Source organism: Chionomys nivalis, chromosome 25 (genome assembly GCF_950005125.1).
Source record: "Chionomys nivalis chromosome 25, mChiNiv1.1, whole genome shotgun sequence".
In the NCBI taxonomy this organism is placed as follows: Eukaryota; Metazoa; Chordata; class Mammalia; order Rodentia; family Cricetidae; genus Chionomys; species Chionomys nivalis.
In genome coordinates this window covers 5,277,017-5,300,650 of record NC_080110.1, presented here as the reverse complement: position 1 = coordinate 5,300,650, position 23,634 = coordinate 5,277,017, and the positions used below count along the sequence as shown (strand labels likewise).

Here is a 23,634-nt window from a genome sequence, read left to right as displayed (position 1 = left end):
CAAGTGTGCAGTAAGGTGGCCCTGGAATACATCACTAAGGGAATTATAACTTGGTATAACCTTCCCTGGATCAAGTTAATAATTCATGTATGCCTTGTAACGGAATCCCATTGATGGTTTGTTAGGCATTTCTCTAATGACAAATGAAGTCGAGTGGCCTTACAGAGGTCTGGTGACCGTCGGAATCTCCTCTGGGGTAAGTTTTCCATTCATGTCCTTTGCCCATTTCTGTAATTATAGCCATTTTCTTAGAAACATGAAGCTGTTTCTGTTTTTCCGGGTATAGGCCATTTGCCTAGGATATGTGTGGCACATGCCTGTATAATGCAATTGGCTTCTTTTTTTTTTTTTTTTTTTTCGGTTTTTCGAGACAGGGTTTCTCTGTGGTTTTGGAGTCTGTCCTGGAACTAGCTCTGTAGACCAGGCTGGACTTGAACTCACAGAGATTCGCCTGCCTCTGCCTCCGAGTGCTGGGATTAAAGGCGTGCGCCACCAACGCCCGGCTGCAATTGGCTTCTTACAGCTTTGCTTGTAGTCTTTCCTGAACACAACGTTGATTCTGAAACTGTCTAGCCCCCATCCTCTCCCCCTCCCTAACAAGCAGCACCTTCATGCCTCCTGCGAGCACACAACTCTCTCCCCTACTTTACTGAAAACGCCTCTGCTTCGTGCAGGAATATCAGGGTTTCCAAGTACAGGTTTCTGGAGGTTGTTGCTTTTCCTCTTCTCATCACGCCTTTTCTGAGAAGTCCTGAGATGTTTTTAAAGGCTTTCTGGCATCCTTTGTAGCTGATGAGACTCCTGTTGATCCAACAATGCATTTTGATTGTAATTGTCTTTTTTTTTTGTTTGTTTACTTAACTACTTCTCCCTCTTTTTTTGAAGGGGTGTATTTTTACTAGCCATGTAAATTTGGATTAGGTTTAGAAGTCATGTCCTCCTTTGACTATAGAAAATTTCAGCTTTTAGCATCTTTTGTTGGGGCCCAGCCTCCCTGGGTTCCCACATTCCAGGGTAGGGGCGTTGGATTGGAAATGTTAGGCAGAATAAACAGAGGTACAGAAGAGATACAGAGACTAGGATAGCACCCGAAGGGCCACCCAGTGAATACTGGATGCGCCCCTGTTTATTTCTTATGATCTTTAAATGCACCAATCCAAAACGGGGGAGAAAGCAAAAGACTTTTTATCATGATACAAGGAACAAGCAAATTGATTACCATCTAAATACCCAAAACACCAAGTAACTGCAGCCTACGTCAAGATACCTTTGTTAGCACTCACACCTAAGTCAAATCTCCTGTCAATAACCTTGAAGGAGCAAGAGTAGGCCTGACCTTTCTGACCGTTAGTCAAGGTGGTAGGGATCTGCTTCCATGGCCTCCCACAATCCTCCTCGTTTGAAACTCGTAGGTACATGAAGTTGAGTATCTGCTTGCTCATGGTTCCTGATGGACACTCTTGTTATTTCGCTCTTCTTGACTGCGTTCTGTTCCACCTTCCCAACTATACCACTGGCTCTGTGAACCCACTCTCTCAAGTTGATCTCTTTCGGATTCCTTTCCAAGATAACCTTTGTTCTCACAGATCTCTGTCCTCAGCCTCCTCACTCATACTACTAAATGTGTTCAGTTTATAGTACTTTTAATGTATTTCCTAATGTATTAAATTTTATTAATATTTAATAAATTGAACATTTCATGGAGCCTACTATGCTGCTTTAACACATCCATGCCACATGAACCGATACAATCCAGCTCTCGTTTGTCTCCCTGTTCTCTTCATCTTTTCCAAGCCTCTCCCAATAACTATTTAATTTTCAGGTTACACATTGAATGGTTCTGTAGATAGGAGAGGACGCGTGGCTCTTGCATTTCTGCCTCTGGCCTATTTCCCTTGCCATCACGTCTCCATTTCTATCCACTTTGCTGCAAGGGACAAGATTCCACTCTTTATGGCTGACTAATATTTCCTTGTGAATTTATACCAAATTTGAAAGTCATTCATTCATGAATGGACAGCGAGGTTGATTTCATTTCTCAAATATTCTAATTAATACCTTTTAAACTTCACTATTTCTTCATTTATTAGGATACACCTTTTTTTTTGCTCATCTTCCTGGCAGTATTTAATTTCCTGATGGTTTGTAATTCCTGATCAGGCATTGAGAATCTATCTTCCTTGTTTCCATGGCTAGGGAATCTCATTTCTTCCTTTCAATCTTAGGCCTATATTTCTTTCTTTGTTCTATTTGTATATTTAATTTATCTTCTTATTAATGTCAGCCTCTTTCAACATATCCCATTTTCTCTCCCTTATTTCTTTTTTATCTTCGGTAGCTTCTCGTTTCTGTCCTTTGAGTTTATTAGTATTAGCAAAACAGCTTTACACTACATTGTCTGGGAAAAAAAAAAAAAACAGAAATTAAAAAAGAAAAACCTGATGGTTCTCCATTATCCTATCATTTATTAGAGAGGTCACGTTTACTCTCTGGATATACCCTAAGTCTTTGTTTTTGGGGCTCTCTAGTTACAATCACGTCCTGCATTTAATTTTGTGTTCTAATTCTTCCGGCTTATATTCTCCCCTGATTTCGAAGGAATCGGGAAATCACCACGTCCCGTGGCTCTGTGATGGGCACATCTGCATTTGGATTGGCACCTGTCATGCTTTAGAGCGTCACTTGTTTTCAGTTTCTCACGATTACAGACATGCTGTCTCAAACGTTGTCTGCTGCAGCTCTTAGGTTACATGGTTAGTGTCTCCTGAGAGGGCTGTCCAGGTCAAGCTTCTTTCACAGGTTTTGCCAACGTGACCCTTGAAGTGGCTCTTCTTTTCTGCTGATGGGAAGAATAGCTTCACATCCCAACAGTAACCGTTTAACACCAGCTTGTACGAGAAGGACCGTGCATTCTACAAGGCTCAGAGCATTTGGTTAAATGGTTCTGACTGTTCAGTTTTCTTTTCTTTTCTTTTCTTTTCTTTTCTTTTCTTTTCTTTTCTTTTCTTTCCTTTCCTTTCCTTTCCTTTCCTTTCCTTTCCTTTCCTTTCCCTTTCTTTCTTTCTTTCTTTCTTTCTTTCTTTCTTTCTTTCTTTCTTTCTTTCTTTTCCCTCTAATTGTAAGTTCTGGTAGTAGCAAGCCACACACGGTAGAATTGTGATTTGGTGCATCTTTACAGACTTGCTTATTTTAAACATGAAGGAAATAGTTGCTCTACGGGTAAAGGAGCGTTTCCTAGTTTACAGTAGAAGCTAGCAGCATATCTAAAGTAAGCTTGCCCTATCTTTCTGGAAATACCCATTTGGCTCCATTTAAGACTCTATCCTTGGGTCTGAGAGATGAAAGTCGAATAAGGCATAGGGTGTGTCCTCATAGCTCATTGGGGAAACAGATGAATCAATAACTGGAAAATTTTTAGGGGAATAGCAATGACTGGTAAGGTATATGGTATACACTCCAGTACACAGATGTGGGGCAGCTATTTCAGCTCTGCAAAGCAGGTGACTTTGGAAGCCACTGAAGTATGAGTACAGAGAATGAGGCAAGGCTGTCCTGGCATAAGCGAAGGCATCCAGATATAGGACCAAAGTGGAGCACAGAGGGACAGAGCCCAAGAGTTAGATGACATTCTGGTGAGCAGTGTGGACTTCCCGACTTGGAGCAACGGAGGATCTTAAAACATTTAAGAGGGAAACTTGGCAGGACTTTATGAGCCAACGTGGGGCAAGGCTGTGCAGAGATGGGCAGCTTACGACTCTGGGGTCTTTTCATCTTTTCTTCTCTAGAGAGCTGCCTTAGTCATATTTAAGACCATGGAACTTCCGTGTCTGTAGAAGCAGTGTGATACCTACCATATGATAGAAGCCCTCATCAGTTATGAGGAGATTCGGAGGTCATCCAGACACATCTGGAGGTCACTACCAGAGGCCACGCACATTTCCAGTCTGTAACAGTTCTCATTTATTTGGAGCAGAATTTTAATAAGAAGGTTAAGGATGCCAAATTGCATTCAGTAAGGTTTAGAAAATCTTAAGTGGAAAAAAAATCAAATGGACATTAACAACGTAGAAAGAGAAGTTTCCCCGGGTGGTGGAGTTCATCAATACAGGACAAGCCTTGGCGATAGTAATACCTGCTGTTCATGGAACACTGACCTTGTCCACACAGTGCTTCACATTCATGATAATATTTAAGCCTTACTTCAGCCTCTTTCCTGGGAGACAGAAGCACACAGGGTGTAATTATCCATATAAGACCTTCAGCTCCAGATGTGTTCCAACTCTAAAGACTCCCCCATAGCAAACTCCACATGGCGCCTCCGTGTGAACCTAACGGGCTAAAATATATGGTCATGGGGTTCTTGGAGTTTTGCTGCCAGTGACTGGAGTCAACCAAGTGAATGAAAAGGTTTGATTCCTTATGCCAGCCGTGTTTAAGGAATAGTAGGTTACAGGAAAGAAAGAAATTAGACACTCTCGGATGCCCTCTGAGTTTGCAATGGGGCGATGAACTTCTGAAGCCAAATTGAAAGTAGCCTACATCCCTACTTTTCTTCTAGAATAATTTTCTCACTAAATAAACAATTGTAAGAAAACAAAATCAATCAGATGTGGTGGTGTATGCCTGTAATCCAGACATTGGGGATACTGAGGCTGTGGGAGTGTGAGGTCAACCTTAGTTACATGAGAAACCTTTAAAAAAAATAAACCAGAAAGAAGCAAAACAAAATCAATCCACTTGAAGGTTGAATTAAATCTCTCATCTAAAATCAAGCCACCAAAGCTAGAAAGGAAAATGAAATGTGACATGTATTAATTCCTAGTAGTGATGTTGTTTGAAAATACTGTTTTTATCTTCTGCGATATATGAATGAGGGTTTATTAGGAGAAGTTTTAATTAAGCTTTAGACAGACTATCTAAATGCCGTATCTGATGAATAAAACTATAGACCTCATACTAAACAAAGAAATTAGACATTGTTTATGTCTGTGTATATAATTATTTTCTACTTATCTGCCTTTGCTTTTTAGAACCATTGAGCCCCATGTTTAAACAAACAAGCAAACAAAATATTGCTTGATCGCATTAGTTTGACTGTCCATCATTTGCACGTAAAATAAGCTCTCATTACCTGTTCCCTCTCTCAATTATTATTAATTTTATTGAATAATTCTGCTTGACTTAGGATTCTTATAAAATTAAGTTTTCTGTCTTCTTATCAATATGGAGTATTATTTTAGGATTTGGGCTCCATTCTTTTAATCAGCTTTCTCTTTTCCTCCCAAAAACTTCATTCCGACAAACTCTTCTGTCATCTCCCTGCTTCCGGTTTCTCTCTACCTCTAGTTTCCTCGTTTGCTGTCCCTAACAGTGGTGACTGAAACCCACAGTAAAAGTAAGATACCCAAAGTTGCTAAGCTGCCGTGGGAAGCGTTGTGAACCAGATTTTGAGTCGTTGTACATATTAGTTTTCATGCAAAGTAAGTCAAGCCTTGGGCAAAAAGTCACATAGTCAACATACACAAGAAGAGCTCTCTCAGGCCTTACTCCTGTGCCATCTCTTGTGGTGTTCTGCTCTTCAAGGATGTTCTGAATTACTCGCTTCCCTCTTTCCCTAGTTAGCTTTAACTGCCAAATTGACCAAACCTAGGTTCATCTGAGAGGAGAGCCTCAGCTGAAGAATTGCCAAGAGGCAGTTGTCAGCCACACAGAGTGTATCCTCGGAACCAAGTTCAAGTCCTCTGTAAGAACAGTGTGCGCTTTTAACTGCTGAGCCATGTCTTGAATCCTCAGGTGAAAATTTCATGACACCATCAAAATACTAGTTGAAAATAATTTGATGACTTAAATTTTTAAAGGCCTTTCAAGCATCCACTTGAAGAAAATATTATTTCCCCCCCATTCTTACATACAGAACTGTTTAACTGATCACACAATCATTTAGTGTTTTCTTTTGGTGTTTATAGATCCGTGCCTGCTCTGACAGGTCATTGATGGGGCTGATGTCGCGTCTGCTTTTATTCCTCAGAACCTGACACCACATGTTCTGTTTCATAGGCACTTAACAGTGCTATACAGAGGAACGAACGGAACCAGAAAAATGCCTGGCACATAACTAGTGGTCAGTGAATCCCTTGGATCGACTGGGTTAATACTTGTGGTTACCCAGAGTGCATTGCTGGTATCTCACCTCCGTTTATCAGGAGCAAAGTCATTGCATTATCTGAACAGAGACCTGATACCTTAAAGAGTGGCGTAGATTCTTCAGCTGTCTTTTCTCTGCGCCCAAGCCTTGAAAACCTTATGTAAAGAAGTGCTGCCGGTGCCCAGTGTGGCGCTGGCTGGGAGGATGCTGCATTTGCATATTAACTGGTTTGGAGTGGGTGCTGAGCTTGCATCTGACCACCTTTCCGCTGGACATTATAATTAGGGGAAATTCCAGTGCTGAAGCTTGGCCGCTGCTCAGCTATTGATTCAAAGTTTATTGCCTCACCAGGGATTGCGAAGGATTTCATGTGATTCAGAAAGTGCTTAATGCATATTATTCTGAGGTCTTGAAATATTATCAACTTGGGCTCTTTGTGAGCACACCGTGGTCCAGTGAAGGACCTGCCAACCCTTATTTGATTTGTTTTTCCTCAGAAACAATTCTGGGTTCTGGAAAATTGATACACACAAGGCTGCTGCCAGCAGGTCCTTGTTTTCTTACTCTATGGTTTTCCAAAATCTAAATGTTCTAGAGGGAGGATGCCTTCCTTCATCTCTGTCCTTTGTCCAAGCAGTTTATCAGATGTCCCACAGGACTTCCTGAAGTAGGAGGCTGCTTGTTTGTTTTTATCTTAATTAAAGTGGGAAACCCTTGTAGTTTAGTTTAGCTTTTTTGTTTTGTTTTACAAAAGCGTGCCTTAAAGAGTTCCTATTGAAGTAGTAAGGATAGACTTTAGGATGGCTGCACAGACAAAGGGTAACAGGTGAAGAATTTGCTTCAATAATGTAGTCTTCTGGCGAAGACCCTGGTGCCCAGTACTCATGACTTCATTCTAAGGGGATCCTCTTCTACCTCCGCCAGACAATACCAACGCCACATCTCCTGAGCGCCCTGACACATTTCCTGCGGGTAGGTATGCACCAAGTTCACGCATACCTGGAGGTAGATGGTATAAGTAATTGCTGGGGAGAAGCTCAGTTTGAGGGTGCTTGCCTAGTACCCAGGAGGCTCAAGGTTATGGTCCTCACATAGGAAAAATTAAAATATTTTTAAGCAAAACTATAGCAGGAATTCTGGGAGCTAATTTTCTATTAAAGCAAGGTTTACTTAAATATAATTTTAAAAAGCAGGCTGATTTAAAGTGTACTGTGGACGTTATATACTATGTCTAGAAACTATTCATGTAGGTTATTAAAAACATGATGATTGTAGCAAGTATGTAGAATGATAGACAATTTAAAGGAGGAACATTTTACCCAGGCTTAAAATTGAGGGATCTGGGGAGATGACTCGATGGTTAAGAGCACTGGCTCTTCCTCCAGAGGACCTGAGTTCGATTCCCAGCACCTCCATTCGACTTACGAGTCATCTGTAACTCTAGTTTCAAAGGGTACGATGCCCTCTTCTGGCCTCCACTGGCACCAGGCATGTACTTGATGCACAGAAAAACATGCAGTAAACATATCCATTCACACAAAATAATTCTTTTAAAATCACCAATGAATGGCAAAATCATAACACAGCAAACTGACTCAGTGTATTTTGATACTGTTACCAAATTCTTCATTAAATATATCCTGCCGGGGCTGGAGAACTAACTCAGTGATTAAGAGCTCTTGCGGAGGACCCAAGTTTGGTTCCCAGAATTCATGTGGGCAGTTCATAGCCACCTGTGCCTCCAGAACCAGGGAACTGGACACCATCTGCCGACCTCCTTGGGTTCCTGAGCTTACTTTCACATAATCCCACACAGACACACGGTAGTAAACACAATTTTTAAAAATCTAAAATAACCCTCTTTATACTCCATATCCAGGATATATTTGTCTGACCTTGTGGGTATCACGGTTAGAAATTTTTCTGTTGAAAGCACTCAAAGTGCCTTGAGCAAAAGAAAATTCTGAAGGACCCTCTAGGCGAGGTTTGACCCGGGGACTTGGGGTGTTCAGATCAGCAATGTGTTTCTCTGGTCTCTTTTCATGCATTGGCTTCCTTTGCAGACTGCTCGTTCACAGTTACAATGGATGCTCCCTGTTCTAACAAGGGCCCTTCCGTTGTGTGTTCTTGCTCCAAGTCTTTGCAGCAAGAGTCCCAAGATAGGACGATTAATGTCATGTGTTTATCCTTGAAAGAATCGTGGTGGCCCAGAAGATATGGCACTTGCCCTAGGTAGACAAGGCCTGGGTCACTTGGGAATGAGTGAGACCTTTTCACAAGAATTATGTGAAGGTATAATAGGAGAGGAGCCCCCCCAAGAATAATAAGGTTACTGACTGTTGAAACAGGAATAAATACATAGTTCTAAGTCACACAGTAATCATGAACCGTAAGCAAATATTTCCCAGTTCTGTCCACAGAAGATTCCTGGTTGGTCAATTAGGCACATAAGTGGGACGCTTTCACCCTGAACTTGAGTTCTCTGGAAGTCTCTTATCATCAACCTCCCACACACATCAGTGCACTCATGTAGAGAAGCCCCAATACGCCTCAGGGACTTTGTTTGGTCCTATAATGTCATAGTGTGTGTGGGTGGGTTGTGGGTGGGTGTGTGGGCTGGGGTGATTAAAGAATCAACACTTTGTAGTCTCGTGGAAGCTGTAGGAATCTCAGTCTCTGTGAGAAACAGATGGTACACTCAAATTAGGCTAATTTGAGAAAAATGTAATAAAGAGACCATTTGCACAGGTGTGAGCAGCGTATAAGGAAACTTTGGAGATGGTGTAGCTTCGGGGACCAGTCACTGAGGCTCTGTTTACCTCCTCCAGGCTCGCATGAGTGAACTAAGGAGGGGGACGTTGGCAGAGCTGGCAGACTAGGAACACATCGCCAGCTTCTGGTGGTTCTACAGAAAAGGGTCTCGTGGGTGTTGGCCTGATATCTCTCTCCTTCACCATGCTTGTCTTTGCCTGGGTTCCAAATGGTGAAATCCACAGGGCAGGGAGCCTGTTGACAAGGTCCATTCTTGACAGCTCTTCAACAGGGGAGGGTGAAGTGGAGCAGGAAAGAGGAAGATCTAGAGAGGCGTTAGACATTATCCAGAAGAGCCTAACCCCTTTGCCTGCTAATACACGTGCTCGTCACTTACCTAAATGAAAAGTTCCCGTCTGCTTTACAGAGGATACAGGAAGTCCTATTGTCCACGCCATTGTGTGTGTGTGTGGGGGGGGGGGAGGACTGGTTGCAAGAGAATAAAGGAATCCTACAAAGCATGATTGTTGAGATTCTGGGTTCCAGTGTAAGCTGTCTCCTCCCAGGAGCAACTCCACGGCCCCTTCACTTTCGCTAACTCCTCAGCTATATGGAGTTGGATAGGGTGTATGTGGGTGGGGGTGATTGAGAACTTGACTCATGCAGTTACAGAGGCTGAAATGCCTCAAGGTTTGTAGTCAGCAATCTGGGGGACCGAAGGCGAACCCACAGCATAGCTTCTGTGTGGGTTCAGAGGACTAGAAGGCTGAGCCAGCCTGAGCTCGATTCCAACAGTAAAAGAAAACCAATGTCCTGGTGCAAGTTAGGCCTAGAGAACGGTTCTGTATGTATCCTTTAAGGTCAATTTAGTTCTTCAGTGGATTAGATAAGATCTGCTCGTACTGAGGAGGGCTGTCTGCTATTGTGAGTCTACTGATTGACATGCTGATCACGCCCAGGTGTGCCCTCAGAGACACAGCAACAAGTTCAACCAAATTCCAGGCACCCAGCTGCCCAGTGAAATGGCTACGTGAAATCAACTACCATAGACCTAGTTTTGGATTTTGCTGAATGAAATGAAGATAGGAATTATCACACCTGCATACTCCGAGTCTCTCGTCTTCAAACCAAGCTCTGCAATTCCTGTGATACTGGCCGATGAGTGGCCCATACCTGCCAATGATCGCATATTCTCAGAGTTAAAACTTTTCATTTTTCTTCTATATACTTTCTAGGGCTATGAGAAGAAACGCAACCATCTTTAAAATCATTACTGTTACCATAGCAATTAAGTGCTCAGGCCACTTCAGTGCCTTCCTTCCCACCTGCATTTCATCCCCTGCCACTGCTGGTGCCAACTTGAGCAACTGGTGCTGTGACTTTTCCCGAGTCACATTGTCTCCTCCCATTCTCTCCTAGCAAGGAGATTTGGTTTGTATTTCTCGAATGAACGACCTACTGTTATAATCCTCCTTCAGGACCTCGATAGAAAGCATCCTGATGAGGTCACAATGACAGCGGGGATCAGTCCCTGGGGCTTGAAGGCAGACACGGCTGTGTGGAGGTTGAGGACAGGTGTCAAGGTCTCCAGTTGAAGGATGCTCCTGGCGCTTTTGACATGCTGCTACACTTGAGACAGTATGCAGCAGGTCCTGTTTAAAATGCACCATATTTAAATCTCCACACAGTCCTGTGACTTCCAAAGACTGTGAACTAGTTATTTCAGTTTATTTAGTTATTCTTATCCTATTCTACAGCTAATGGGATTTAGTTAGGCAGCACTGGAAGACTTCTGAAAGGCTAAGTTGATATGGTGAGAATTCATTCTAACTGGGCATGAATTCTTTATTGGCTAGTCCTGCATGGTGACTGTTTGTCACCCTATATATGTACAGTCGTTTTTAAAAGAACTGCATCCTGAGTATTTTTCAACTTTTAAATACCATTGCAGCGTGATTTATTTCAATCCCTTAGCCTCTTGGTCACTTTTTATTACCTATTGCTTTCATTTAAAATTTAATTAGTGTTTTAGGTGCCTTTTCTAGAATGCAGGACAATAAATAAACTTCTGTAGTACAGCTCCATAATCTATAGCCCAGCAAATCAATACCCAGATTCTATATATAGCAATTGTCTTCTTTTCTGTTCTTCGGATTGCTTTAGACCTCTGCGTTGATGATATGGGATTCTATAAGTTATGTAAGTGTGGGGACTGCAGAGAAGCCCCCTCCCCTCAATATTTGCTGGTGTTCTTAGGATGTCCTTACCCACCTGAAGAATGAGTACATTAACCTCACTCTCCAGTGCAGTCTTTCTTCCTACCACGTTCTTGGAGGTGAGAAGTGCCACAGTTGCCCCTAAACAGCACCGTTCCCAGGTGTGAACCAGGCCCTGGGAATCCTCCTGCCGGGGCTCTTCCCGGCAGCCTCTCTCTATCCATCATGTTACAACTATTTGTTTTGTTTTGTTTTTTAATCACCTTTGGACTTTGATGAGCTGTTATTCAAAGAAATAAGGTCACTTGTTCTGCCTGCATTGTTGAAAGAACAGGGTGAGACAGGGATGCTGTTGCCCTTCTTTGAATGTCAGCTTCTCCACACAGGGATGTTTAGGGAAACTGGAGACAGTGTGCCATCTCCAGAGCTGTGGCCTGATGCACTCTGTTTGACCTTCTGTTGTAGCACGAGACAGCTCGTGCTTTGTCATGAGTTTTTACCAGTTTTTCTCCTCTTGTGCCCTGAGTGCCTGGAGATCAAGGACTGTTACTTATTTCCCATTTACACAGGGCATCTTTTCCTTTCAGGGTGCTATAACTGTGTACCAAAGGCCTGATGGGTTATAAATAATAGCGATTTATTTCTCATTGTTTTGGAGGATTGAGAATCCAGACTCAAGTCAGTGAGAGTTGGTGTGTGTTAAGAATCTTCTTCCTGGCTCATATGTGGCCATTTTCTTCCAACATCCTCAGATGGTACAAGGAATGAGCAAGCTCTTTGAAGTCTCTTTGGTAAGGGCCCTAACTATGTATTGGGTTTCTTTTCCCATCACCCAATCACCTACAAAGACCCCACATTATAATACATGGCATTAGGGATGTAGTTTTTCGCATATGACTTCTGGAAGGTCACAGCTCTATACTAAAAGGTTTGTTAGGATATGACATTCAGTTAAGTATTTTTAGCTGCAAACTCACCTGACATGTCTTTATGCCTATAAATAATTGCCACTAATAGCTCAAATACAAATTTTGTTGTATTTTACTTACTTGATTGCTTCTGAGTGCTGTTTGCCTCGTCTTTGCAGGAAAACGTCCATTGCTTTCAACTTTTTCAATGGAACATCTGTAAAGAATATAACAAATGCTGTGCTCTAACTTAGCTTGGGGCCTCCAAAAAGAATTCCCTGCCTTTCTGTTGATTCTGTGTTTCCCTTCAGCTAGGAGAAAGACACAAAAAGCAAAATGGTCATGCGACGACCTTAGAGATGCCATTGCGGGCATAGTGGAAGAAGAGACCGGATGTTGCACCCGCAAGGAGCAGTCCAGCCTCCTGCGGTCATGAATTGTGACCTCAAAGTTAGCCCTGTGTTCTGAGCATTCTTAGTGCACCAGTGTGGTCAGGAACATGGTTTCTGTGTCCAGGTTGCAATTTGCGTAGTGTTTTGGGGTGCCAGATTGTTACGACAGTGACCTTCAGGATTAATGTGCATTTTCAGCTGAGCAGGTCATTAAAAATATATGTAAGACCAATCCAGCAATTCTTTTAGCTTTAGCAAACTAATCTGTTTCAGCAAGAGCTTTCTTAATTCATAGGAAAGAGCCTCAAGAATGACCTCATTTGCACTTTAATTTATATTCAAGTAGCTATAATTTGTTAAAAAATGGGACACACCAGCCATCTCAAAATTAGTTATGCAATTTCTATAAGTCATTGCAAGTAATTATTCTTTCATAATCCATATGCTTCCTTGAGATTCTATGGGATAGAGATAACATTACAAAACTATCAGGGACTTTTCTCCCTCTAGTCAGACTTAACACATACTTACTTGGAGTCTACTATATGCCAGTAAACAACAACAAGACCCACAGACACACTTTGTCCACTAGATGAGGTCATACAAAGCAATTTATTATTAGTAGGGCTCAGGTGAGAAATTGAGACTAGAGATCTTAAGTGTTATCAGCAAATGTATTGCTGTGCAGCCTTAGAAGCACATTAGACTGCTAAATTAAATTTTTAACCCTATATTGAAAGGAGGAAAGGGGATTGAGATAGTGTTTGGGGACTTCCTGTATTAGACAAACAGGAGTCAGAGCTGGCTTTATGGACAGACCACCTATGTGGTGGCACTGGGATCCTACATGTCTCATAGTTAGCTTGGTGGTTCGTTATTGCATCCTTGAGACTCTAAACAATTTTAACCAGAGGTTTATATTTTCATATTCCACCAAGTTCTGCAATATTTAGCTGCTCATGTGGAGAGTTCTTTATGAATTGTAAGAAACCAAGAGTGTGTTGTCCCCAAGTCAAGGACAAAGAAAGCCTTTAGGCAGAAAGACGGGCTAAGAGAGCAAGGGACAACTTACAGAAGAAATTACTGGTGAGGTGACATGACACAAGGCATAAGAGTGGAGATGGGACAAGAACAGAAACCCACCGGAGAGCCACCTGTGGCCACAGTGTTGTTGTATGCAAGAAGCAGGAAAATGATACCATAATTTGAAGGGGATGCTGAGCCAATGAATGCTTCTGAAAGAGGAAAAACTGTAAAGATGTTTGTTTCCTTGTGTAGGTGACTTAGCAGGGTGTCTCAGTTAAGGATATCTATGGCTAAGAGACAAAATGACCACAGCAACACTTATAAAAGAAAACATCTAATTGTGAGCATCCATGTAGTACCAAAAGTACTAGGTAAGCTTCTACTCTAGTGTGTTTCAACTGCCTGGTGTGAGTGGAGGAGATGGATGGGTGGGTTAGTCCATTGTCTTCATTATCACCTCTATTATTATCTCTGACAGAGAGATGGGGCTCACAGAAGTGAGTCACCTGCCAGCAATCAGTAGAATCTGGACATAAGTCTCTGACCTTAGCCCCCAAGCATTTTGAGAACAATATCAGTGTTAGAGCTGTTCTTGCTGTCTTGATTGAGTCAACACAGATTCTACAAGTCTCCATTTCTCCCTCTAGTGTGAGCAGGCAATTGGGAAACACTATCATTTGGATCTTAACTTAGATATTTTCTGTTCTGATCCCCAAATGGTGTTTGTCAGTGAGACACAAAAGTGGATCTTTGCAGTCACAAAGCAAGAGTCCTGGTGGTCTGGAGGGCAGACTGATCAGGTCTGTGCACAGCCTCTCCTGCCCACTAGCTGTGTAACATGCAGTTGATAGAATCTATACCACTTTAAGAAGACTTATTAGTTTTATGTGTGTGTGTGTGTGTGTGTGTGTGTGAGAGAGAGAGAGAGAGAGAGAGAGAGAGAGAGAGAGAGAGGGTTCCTGAAGGAAGCTAAAGAGCATCTGATCTCCTGAACCTGGACTTACAGGTTATAAGCTGCCTGATGTGGACTCCAGGATCTGAACTTGGGTGCCTTGGAAAAACATCAAATGCTCTTAATGACTGAGCCATCTCCCCAACCCCACCTATTCCACTCTAATTTAACATCTAAGGAGATAGTGGTAAATCTCACTCAATCTTATCCCCTAAAAAAACACAACCCACTGAATTCAATGACATAGTATGTGCTTGGTGGTGGTGTGCTTAACACACAGAGACCCCAGTCACTGGCAACTACTTTTGCCTTCTCTAGGCAGTTTGGCATCAAGAGTCAACATCTCTGAATGAGAACTCTAACACACAGGAGGAAGTTTGTGCTGGTTTCTAAGGTCTATGTGTGGCTATTTGGTGGTAATACCAGAAAGTTGGCTGTTCCCTTCCCCCACCCTCAGCTGAATCCCACTCTCAGGAACCTAGAGCCAACACAGAGCTCTTGCTGAGCTGATTCTGCCTGACTTTTCCCGAAAGCAATAGGCATGAAAGTAAGTTAGTGCAATTGTCTTTTTGCAATGCTGGCCGAGTCTCCCGAGAGAGCACTGTTCTTTCGCTGCTGGTTGCTTTGTTTTATTATATTTTATTTTTTAATGAGGGGAGCATCTGATTTTCCTGGTTTATTTGCTTTCATTAGGGAATGAAAATTCTTTAAATGAAGTGAATCAACAATTGATAAATCTTTGATTTTACAGTCTCGATAACACGGACTTTGATTTGCCAGTCAGTATTTCTGAGTCTCCAGACCTGGGCAAGGTCTTTATAATATTTTGAGTTAGTGTGGTTTAAGTAACCTAGCCCTGGGAGGGGGTAATCTTGTGGTACAAAGAAGACAGTATGTTATACTTCCAAAGGAGGTTGGTCTGTCTTTACACTCTGTCAGGGTGTCAATCTGGGCAAGTTTGTTAAACAGACAAATGAACTCACAGGGTAGTAAAGTGGGGGTAAGGCTCGCTTTGGATTAGTAAATTCAGTTAAACACCATAAATCTCACTTTGTAAAATTTTTCGTGCGGCTGGCACTTCTGTCCCTGAAGCAGACCACTGGAACAGATCCGCATAAATACCGGACACATTGTTATACAATCATTTTAGCCTTTTACTCCCCACGCTTCTCCTTTCCACAGAAATGGTGGTACAGGGATAGGAGTGAGAGACGAAACTCAGAGGCCCTGGGGTTGTCCAGTCTGCAAGGGAGGTTGACTCTCACAGCTGTGGGCCATTGTGTCCTTAACATAAAATTGTAAACCACCTTTATTAGGAGATTATTTCTGGTTTATTCTTGTAACTCGGCTGTGCAACTTTTGAGTGTGAATTTTGTAGACACATTCTATCACAGTGTCAAAAGGTTGGACATCTCTCCTGGAGTGTGAGTCTAATTGTGTCTCTCTGTGAGAGAGGAATCCCTGTGGCTGACATGTTTGCTTGTATTAGTCTTTAGCATTCACATCAGTGCTGGTCACATCATAAATGCTTAACAGATTACTAGTTAAGTGCCGACTTATTCTCTGAAGGAATATCTAGAGACATTTGCCGTCCAGCCAAAATGCAAGCAGAGATGTTTTTCTGTCTGTCTCATGATCTCACACCAAGCAAGGGGTTGGCCTGACTCAGCAGTTGTCCGTCACTCTTTTCCTTCATCCTGCAGAAATTCTCTGAAGGTCCTCTAAGGTCTGACACTTGGGATGCCTGGCTGAAAGGAAGGGAACGCTTCCATCTGGTTAAAATAGAAGTCTGCGGGATTTCAGTGAAACAGGGCAGGGGTTGGGAGACCCTGCAGGAGTCTCAGAAGGGTCTGCAGAATGGTTGGTGGTCCTGAAAGGATGGGGTTCCAAAGTGACAATGGTTGGAGCATCTTTTTGTGGGGGTGGAGCATGTCAGCGTGAGCCACAATCAGCACCTGGGAACAGAATGCAGACAGGAAGGATGGCACACAGAGGTTTCCGGAATTGTGAAATAGCCACCACATACTGTGTGGTGGTTAAAGTGACTTGAGGAAGGAGTGGTAACTTGGGAGCATGATAAACAAACTGAGAAACCGGAGATGCCACTAGATGTCATGACCTCACGGAAAACACAAGACAGCAATAGCAACCAGACATTGGGGTGAGTGCTTTCGGGAGATGAAAATTAAGTTGATTAAGTCCTATCTCAGATGCCAAAGTAGCAGGGGTTAATGTTCAGTGTGTACTATTTAAGATGTGTGAATCCTCCATCTTCATGATAATTATATCAGGATACAGACCCTGTCTTTATGCTTATTTGGTGGATAAAGGAACTGAAGCTTTGGAGGTGCCCTCTGCAGGTCCCAGAGCTAGCTAACTAGAGCCTCCTCCTAATCACTGGGATTTATTGTAGTGCCCCAAATCTATTACAGTGTTGCAATTCTGAAGTTAACTGTAAAACAATGAAGTTCCATAGTTTGGAATTTAACTCTTGTTTCCAGTGAATTGAGAGCATCCTTGACCACTGCCTCTGCCCTTCTGGTGGTTTTAAAGGCTTGCCTCTGCAGTCTCAGGCTTTGCTCTGTGAGGTGAACTGAGTTTAAAGTCGCTGTTCCCGCTGTCACCCGTATGCAAACCCTCCGTGAAAGCGGTCCATGGGTCACATGGAGGCTGTGGAGCTTGTTTAGCCTGTCTCATCCACAGAGACATTCTCTGGGGCCACATGCTCTGAGATTCCCTTCTTCAGATCCACACCCCTGGCTCACATCAGTCCAGTACTCCCATAGACCGCAGATCTTCGTGAGAGCTCACTTCAGAGAATGCGCCAAGTGCTGGTGAACTGGATTTCTCAAATTCTCTACTCTCTGACAGCGAATGCTCTGTGATGCTAAAGGATTTTTAAGTTAGTTTTCTATCGTTTTGCCACAGCAGTTTGTTCTGACAGGAAAGACTGAGACTGGTGATTATTCATCCGACCCCTGAAATCATGTGGTCTTCAGAGCACTGTTGAACTGTTTTATGTCTCGGTGTCCTTATCGTGGAAAATAGGAGTGTTATATAGTGATCTGTATGGTTTCTCCTAGCCCCGACCGTTTATAGTTATAAAGTCTTAAAGTTGAACACACTTCTTACCAGGGAGGAGGCAGTTGTGGCCACTGATATTTAATATACACTCCTACCCTTCTTGGTCTGACTGTTTCCCTTGAAGATTTTTGCTTCCAGTATGATAGAAGACTCCAAGGTCTTCTCTTCCCTTTACAAAGACTCCAATTCCACCTCCATCAGTCAAGAATCCAGTAAATGAAACCCATTCCTTAACCTTCCTTCTGCCTGTTGGTTTATTCTGAAGGTGGCTCTGCTAAAAATGACCTCCTAGTATGGAACTTTTGGCATCAGGACTTGTGCACAGTAAAGAAGACATTAATATGATAATACCCATAAGGGTGATAAGAAAACATGTACATAGTATACATTCTCCGATCCAGGTATTACGGAAGTGTGAACAGCCCTATGGATTCTCATATGCCTTCCATTGCAGTGACAAGAAACAGAGAAACTGCTTAAAGTAGAAAACATTTACTTTGACACATGATTTCAGAGGCTTTAATTCATGGTCAGCTGGCTTCCTCTCTTGGACATGAGGCCTGGCAGAACTTCATACTGGATTATGTCAGCCTGGACAGAGTAAAACTATATATCAAAAGAAAAATTCATAGTAGAAAGGACATGATGAACCAGGGCTATTCCTGCCATGGCAGAGAGAAAATACCAGCATCCCTGGACGCCCCGTGTCTAGTGTTTCTCTGTCCAGGCGTCCAGCAGATAGAACGAAGCCAGCTGCATTCCTCAGTCATCTCTAGAATGGCCCCCATGGACGTGCCCAGAGGCACACCTTACTAATATAGTATCTATCAAGCCCATCCTATTGACAGTCGATATAAATGTTACCGTTATTCCCATGGTTAGGTCAAGTTAACTGTACAAAGTCACACAACTGGAAAAAGTTAGAAACAGCACACTTGGCTCCCAGGTAGACTAGGGCTGGAGTCGACAGTTTTAAACCTTTCATCGTGGACCCGTTTTTCTCCTGTGACATTGCCCCTGTATAATTGTGAGTACTTCCTGTTTTCGTGCCTCCTGCTATGTAAGTGGAACTACTCTAGCTTGAAGGCAGGTGCTACCAATATCTCCACTTTTATAGATAAGGAACTTGAATCCCCCCCTGGACACAGCAGGTAGCAGAAGAGGAGGACCTGAACTCAGGCAGTCTGACTCCGAGTCACGTCCTCAGCCGTGATGTCTCCTTGTGTACCGCTCAGTTCTGTTCATGGTCAGAAAGCCATTGCAGTGCCGTGTACCAGCCCACTAGCGAGCCTGTCATGGTCTGCTGCCACTCTGCTTATATTCTTCCTCGCTGATACCTGTAGCAAGAAGAAAAACAAAACAAAATAAACAAAAACATTGCTCTACTATCGTTTTACTTTGTGACCCCCTAGCCTAGGGGAAAGCCGCCTGTGGCAGGTGATTAACACCATTGGATTTGGGGTGAGATGCTGCTCGGAGGATGTGTTTAAGTAAATGCACCAGGACCACACTTGTTTAATCTTCATCTCCCATTTCCTGCAAGGCTTGATAGTCCCATCCCACATTTGCTGGGGAAGGACTTACGGGTGACTCGGCCAAGCTTCCAGTGTTCACCTTACTATGAAAGGGCATCCTGAGAGATTCATTGATACATCACAATTTGAGATTAGGATGCATTTTCCACACTGTGCGACACGGTGACAAAACCAGGTTTTAAAACTGGATGTGGCATGAAAACACGCGAAACGATGCTTTGCTTTGGGCTGACTCAGACTCCTTGCTAAATAAAGAGAGGGTTGATTATAAATTATTTTAGATAAATGTTTTAAGGGAAATGAAATGGGATTTTTAAAGACTAAGGCATTTCAAAGGGGTTTTAAAGCACAATCTTTGTGTGCCGGAAGTAGTTCATTCATTATTAATTTTATCAGAGATGTAATTATGGGAGTATTGAGGTTAGTCAGGATCAATTTTATAACTTGAATCACATAAATCCTCAACATTATTAATTAAAAAGATGATTTAAATGCTACGTTTCAAACTTAAATGTAATTTAATGTCCCTTTGTCCCTGTTTTTCAAACATATGTCAAACCAAGTGTCCACAGAGATACATTATATGGCTGAGAATTGAATCGCAGGGTTATGGATGAACGTAGAGTGGTAATCAGTAAATAATTACTGGCTTATACTCTAGAGTTAGTTTTGATAAATTTCTAGATGCTTGAGAACTAACATTTATAATTTTGGTTAGATAAGCAAATTAAAAATTGGTTAAGGAAGTTCAGATGGCGCTGACTTCATCGTCTCACTCCTTCGAGAAACCTTTATGAGGCTGACCACCTCAACCTGGGGTGGACAGGAGGTCATGATGTCTAGGGAAGCCGTCAAGGAAAACGCAGATTTGAATTCATTTTCCACTGCTGCAGAAAGAATGGTCACACACCGAGTTGCTTCCAGGGTAAGACTGTAATGTCTGACTGTCCTGTAGATAGAAGTGAGGCATGGGTCTTACTGAACTATAGAGACCTAACAAAGCTCTATTCCTTCTGGAGAGAAGGGTCTGTTGTCGCCTTTGACAGTTCCTCAAGTTGCTCTGTTCTTCCCTTCATGACCCATTCTCCCCTTTAGGAAGCATCTCTCAGCCCAGCCATAAGGTTTATTACCGTTAAGGTTGCATGCCATTACATCGCTCTCTGCTCTGTACCGCAGGATGATTGCCTCATCTCAAAGACTTTAACCGAACAGGGAAAGCTTCTCTCGCCATGCAAGGTGACATTCACGTAGCCTCAGAGACTAGGACTTCAGCATTCTACAAGAGCAACCGTTCTGTTAACGATCTGAGGTAACCACGGCGTGTTGACCTGGCCGCACTTCCTGCCATGACTGCCCCTGCCGTCGTAAGCCTCTTGTGTTCTGATGCACATCTCTGGCATTGCCTACTTCAAACCTTTCTTTTCTCAGGGTTCAGTGTTTCATCAGCCCCGTCTTCTGCCAAGAGCAGTGTTGCAGACCAAACTACTTGAGGTCAAACTAGACTGTACAACGTTGTTGAGAAGACACAATCCTTGAACCTCAGTTTTCTCCTCTGCAAATGAGGATAAAGGATGTGCACACAGGGTTAACGTGATGATTAAATGAGCAGGCGTATATAATGCTCTGCCTGGCCCATCCTCAACATGCTATTGTTGCTTTTGGGGGGGAGCAGGGCTTGGTTGTTCTCCTTCTACTTACTGGCCTCTAGATGTTATCTGTGATCTTGTTTCTCTTCTAAAGAAATTCTGGCTTCTCTCAAAGCTTCAGCATTAATCTTTAGGCAATGAAGTCTAGCCAGACACATTTCTAAGCTCGATGCCTTTATTTATGGCCATACTGGGTAAACACATTTTTTTCAATTAATTAATTTTTTTCTTTCCTCATTTTTATTAGTTCTTCATATTTCATACAATGTGTTTTTGTTCGAGTTCCACATCTTTCTCCCTGTTGCTCCCAGACCTACACCCCTATTTCCTAACTACCCAACTTTGTGTTACACTCTTTTATTTTATCCCATCAAGTAAAATTTGTGATGTCCATATATTAGGTTTGTGCTAATCCTGTCAGAGCATGGCTGACTTATTGGGAGCCACCCTCTTAAAAAGCAAACCGATTCTCTCTCACTAAGTAGACATCAGTTGTTCCTCATCTCTTCACTTCCCCATTCCATAGTGAAATTTTGTCTGACTTAAGCTTGCTCAGATGTCACCTGAGTGCATGGTGTCACCACCGCCATGGGGTCATATATGCAAATGCCTGGTTATGTCTGGAAAACCTTGTTTTATTGTAGTTATCTAACACCTTCGGCTCTTACACTCTTTCCACCCGCTTCTCCACAACGATCTCCGAGCCTTGGCAGTAAAGAGTGTGATACAGATGTCCCGTTTGAGCCCAAACATTCTACAATGTCTTATTGTCTGCACCTGGTCAGGAAGCTTCTACAGAAGTAGGTTTCTGTAAGATTCTTCAAAGATGGTTAGTGTTAGTTATCTGCGGTAGACTTTCCTCCACTGCATTACTGTTTCTATCCTATTTAACCCGTCTGGTTCCGTTCCTTCCCTGACCCTTTCATGCTGTCGCATTCTGTCCTCCATCCCCATGGTTCCTTATTCCCTGACCTCTATAAGCATTCCAAATGAAAACAGCATATCTGAATATTATAAAATAGCGTCTATAAATGAGAAGATACATGATATTTGTCTTTCTGGGTTAACCTCCCTCAGAATGATTGTTTTCCACCTGTCCATCCATCTGCGAATTTCATAATTTTCTTTGTCGCTGGATAATATCCTGTTGAGCAAATGCACCATGTTTTCATTATCCATTCATCAATTAATGGTCATCTATGACATATCCAGTTTTTGACTATTGTGAGCAGAGGAGCAAAGACCACAGATGGGCAGTTGTCTCTATAGCAGGATTGGGTATATGCCCAAGAGCAGTAAAGCTGGATCATGTGTGTATATATTTCTAGGTAATTGGTATAGGTAAACTTTATTTTTGATGTTTCAGGGAGCCACAGGTCCAGCATATTTGAAGCTGAACTTGCCTTTAAACTATTTTCAACCATCTTCTTGGTTTTGTGATTACCCCTATAGTTCAGGTCCTAACTGTCCCCTAAAAGCCCATGTAGTAGAGGCTTGGTTCACCAGGATGGTGCTGTTAGGACTCAGTGGAACCTTTAAAATATGGGGGGATATGAGAACAGAAGGGAGGACTATTTGGGGAGGAAAAAGATAACAAGATGAGGTTAGTAATCAAGAGGGTAGTGGGAGACAGGACAGATAGGAATAAAGTATGATGACGCATATATGAAAATACCATAGCAAACCCATTGCTTTGTTTATACTACCCTAGAATAATTAAGATAAGAGATGGAGCCTACAGGGAAGTCTCCAGGTATCTTTGGGTTTGATGAGGCAACACCTTTGCTCCTTGCTTGCACAACTAACTCTAGCTATCCCAGTTCCAACTCACTGTAGTTTTCAGGTCTCTTTATGAACCTATTAAAAATATAAAAATTCAAAGCCAAAGACCATCCATTTAGGTCTAAACAGCTAGTGTTTCTGATAACACATCTCCAAAGTGTGTGAAACTGGACACTCCCTCCTTTCCTGAGTGAGGAGTGCTTCTTCAGAACAGCACACCTTCATCCTGGTAAACGCGTGTCCTCACTTTCTGTATCCATGACAACTTACCCAGCAGCCCACTCTCCACAGCACACTGTTGGAAGTCTTCCCTTACGGTTTTCCTTCCAACCTTCTGAGTCAGGGCTCAGCAAACCATAGTCCTGAGACCAAATCCAGGCTACTCTTTGGTTTTATAAGTAAAACAGATATTAGACCAGAATACACACATTCATTTATGTATCGTCCTTGGCTGCTTAGGGCTACAGCAGGAAGATGAAGAAGTAGAGGCAACAGAGACATGTGAACCCCCAAATCCCAAATATTTATTATTTTCCATAAAAAGCATTTAAACGCTTCTCTCCACTGGAGATTATGCAGTCTTCCAGATTATGCAGTTACACACAGGACATCTTCCTCTTGCTGGAGTTACTTCTGACAGTTTTCTTCCTGAAAAAACATTCTCTTCTTTTAGACATAAATTCTGCCTGTGCCGTCCTTGTTTCTGGGACCTGGCAGGTTGTAGACTCAGCAGTTATTGGTGGAAATAGATGACTCTATACAGTAAAGTTCCTTTTTACTAAATGTTCTGCATTTGCTTCAATGACCCACATTTTCTAAAGCACTGATCCCTTTAGGGGGTTAATGCTCATCGTTTGATGTTTCTGGGAGGAAACTGTTTAGTGTTTCATTTCCAGAAAGCTTTTATTGACGGCTAAGACGAGCCATAAAGTTGAGTTGGAGGATCTCAAGGAGTAATGCTCCTATGCTCACTGGGTGGTGTCATTTAATAAGTAGCTGTGCTAGAATTTAGGATCGCAGTCCACACCTCACAAAGCATGGTTTTCACGATGTGAAGCAACTGCCTAGCTCCTACTTAGCTATTTTCGCTGACTACCTGAGGTTTGATAATATTTGGTTATGCTCCTCTCCTGTGAAACATGCTCAATAATTACATTTATTTTAGGAAGCCAGACGCTTCATTGGCCTCTCAAGGAG

General features: G+C 42.5%; 1 protein-coding gene across 7 annotated transcripts in view; it reads left to right on the top strand.

The window, feature by feature from the left end:
- Ano4 (anoctamin 4) overlaps positions 1–23,634 on the top strand; it is a 308,453-nt gene that overhangs the window by 120,081 nt on the left and 164,738 nt on the right. Inside the window, exon 1 of one of the 7 annotated variants that reach the window (XM_057757921.1) lies at positions 124–196. The exons of the other annotated variants lie outside the window; for them this stretch is intronic. The gene's annotated coding sequence lies outside the window, so the exon portion shown is untranslated. Of the gene's footprint in view, positions 1–123; positions 197–23,634 lie in introns of those variants that run through there. 7 annotated transcript variants of the gene reach the window in all.